The sequence below is a fragment of the Salvelinus sp. IW2-2015 genome, unplaced genomic scaffold (assembly GCF_002910315.2).
Source record: "Salvelinus sp. IW2-2015 unplaced genomic scaffold, ASM291031v2 Un_scaffold2485, whole genome shotgun sequence".
NCBI classification, from domain to species: Eukaryota; Metazoa; Chordata; class Actinopteri; order Salmoniformes; family Salmonidae; genus Salvelinus; species Salvelinus sp. IW2-2015.
In genome coordinates this window covers 105,068-107,846 of record NW_019943803.1, presented here as the reverse complement: position 1 = coordinate 107,846, position 2,779 = coordinate 105,068, and positions in this window count along the sequence as shown.

Genomic DNA, 2,779 nt, shown 5'->3' with positions numbered 1-2,779 from the left:
CTGACACATTACTTCGAATCCGACTGTACCTTCTCCCGCCTGTGCAATACACCGAGTTTCCGTGCGGTCACGGGTGCAACCTCAGCCACACCGCTCAAGGTCCTAAACGCATATCATAACCACGCCACTCGCTGGCCATGGGACATCTGGGATCACTCTGTGCGAGCGAACACTGCCTGTCACAGTCGCAACTTACCCGCTTTGCAGGTACAACTTTCGTATATAGCGGTTTCGGCCTGTCCTTGCTCTTGGCTCTCGTGGCTGGCCTTCCAGAGGCGTCCAACGCACTTCTGCCGCTGGCTATAACAGCTCACGCACCTTACGCTACCACTTTTGTCTTCAATCCGTTTCAAATAGATTATAATCTTGAAATAACTTGGTTTGGAAAAATTCAACGCCAGATTTGGGCTTTCAAAATAATTGTACGCTGTGTAATTTTTTCTGAAATGGTTTGAAAATCCAGAGTAACTTAGTTATACACTTGCCGTGGTCTCTGTAATAATATGGTTTGGCCAGGCGTCGGCATCCTTTCAAGAAATGCAGCTGCATGGTAGACACTATGTGAATTTAAAACTAGAGCAGAACAAAACAACATAAAATGCACATTTTACCACAAAAAACAAAACTATGGGAACCAATACCATAAGTAATTAAACTGGTTTTTATCAACAGCATGAGACCACCGCGTCTCATGTCAAATTCAACTGTTTTCTCAGCATTCCAGGTTAAGTGCGAGGCTTAATAAGGAAAATTTTCAAACTTAGTTACATTTATTTATTTTTTTTTATTTTTTTTTTTTTTTCTTTTTTTGTATATTAAAATTACATATATTTAGTGCCTACCACAACAGAGCCCAAATTCCTCCTATCTTAAAGTTGATTCCCATTCCAGCGTAGCACTGTTTGCATCCTGCATAGCTGGCTTGAGGGCGCAGGAGGGGAGGCGTGAAAGGCATAAATAGATATGAAGCAAATAATAAAAACTTGTTGGGAGTGAAAAAAATCCTAACTCAATTAAGACCGGAGCACGAGGGGAAAGTGACATGGAAGACTGGACTGGAGTCCTGTGGGTCGATTTCGTCATAGAGCGTCCTGTTCAGGAGAGATAACACACACAGACCAAGCGCGGTTGGGAATCGCCGCAACGTATCGAGGATCGATGCGATCGACTGAATAGGTAGTTCACGTTTCAGTGTAGCGGGTAACGACGCCCAGTTCTGCAACTGGTCGTGACTTAAGAGGGCGTTTGCGTAACCCCACATGTACCGATAGAGATCTGTTTGTTAACTTGGCTTTTGAAGACTTTAGAAAAGGCAGGGCAGGATGGATATAGGTCTATAACAGTTTGGTTCTAGAGTGTCTCTCCCTTTGAAGAGGGGGATGACCGCGGCAGCTTTCCAATCTGTGGGGATCTCAGACAATACTAAAGAGCGGTTGAACAGGCTAGTAATAGGGGTTGCAACAATTTCGGSAGATKATTTTAGAGAGGGTCCAGATTGTCTAGCCCAGCTGATTTGTAGGGATCCAGATTTTGCAGCTCTTTCAGAACATCAGCTATCTGGATTTGGGTGAAGGAGAAGCAGGGGGGGCTTGGGCAAGTTGCTGCTGGGGGGGGTGGTTTTCCTGGTTAGGGGTAGCCAGGTGGAAAGCATGGCCAGCTGTAGAAAAATGCTTATAGAAATTCTCGATTGTCGTAGATTTATCGGTTGTGACAGTGTTTCCTAGCCTCAGTGCAGTGGGCTGCTGGGAGGAGGTGCTTTTATTCTCCATGGACTTTAGTGTCCCAAAACCTTTTGGAATTAGTGCTACAGGATGCACATTTCTATTTGAAAAAGCTAGCCTTAGCTTTCCTATCTGACTGTTTTATATTGGTTCTTGACTTCCCTAAAAAGTTGCATATTGCGGGGGCTGTTTGATGCTAATGCATTACGCCACAGGATGTTTTTGTGCTGGTCAAGGGCAGTCAAGTCTGGAGTGAACCAAGGGCTATATCTGTGCTTAGTTCTACATTTTTTGAACGGGGCATGATTATTTAAGATGGTGAGGAATGCACTTTTAGAGAACAACCAGGCATTCTCTACTGACGGGATGAGGTCAATATACTTCCAGGATACCTGGGCCAGGTCGATTAGACAGGCCTGCTCGCTGAAGTGTTTTAGGGAGCGCTTGACAATGATAAGGGGTGGTTGTTTGACCGCGGACCCATAACGGACGCAGGCAGTGATCGCTGAGATCCTGGTTGAAGACAGCAGAGGTGTATTTAGAGGGCAAGTTGGTCAGGATCTATGAGGGTGCCAATGTTTGAATTTAGGGTTGTACCTGGTAGGTTCCTTGATCATTTGCGTGAGATTGAGGGCATCTAGCTTAGATTGTAGGACGGTCAGGGTGTTAAGCATATCCCAGTTTAGGTCACCTAACAGTATGAACTCTGAAGATAAATGGGGGGCAATCAATTCACATATGGTGTCCAGAGCACAGTCGGGGGCTAATAACAAGTGGCAACAGTGAGAGACATTTCTGGAAAGGTGGATTTTTAAAAGTAGAAGCTCTGTTTGGGCACAGACCTGGATAGTACACTGCTCAAAAAAATAAAGGGAACACTAAAATAACACATCCTAGATCTGAATGAATGAAATATTCTTATTAAATACTTTTTTGTGCTGACAACAAAATCACCCAATAGAATTATCAATGGAAATCAAATTTATCAAGCCCAGATTGGAGGTTTCTGGATTCGAGTCACACTCAAAAATTAATGTGGGAAAACACATACAGGCTGA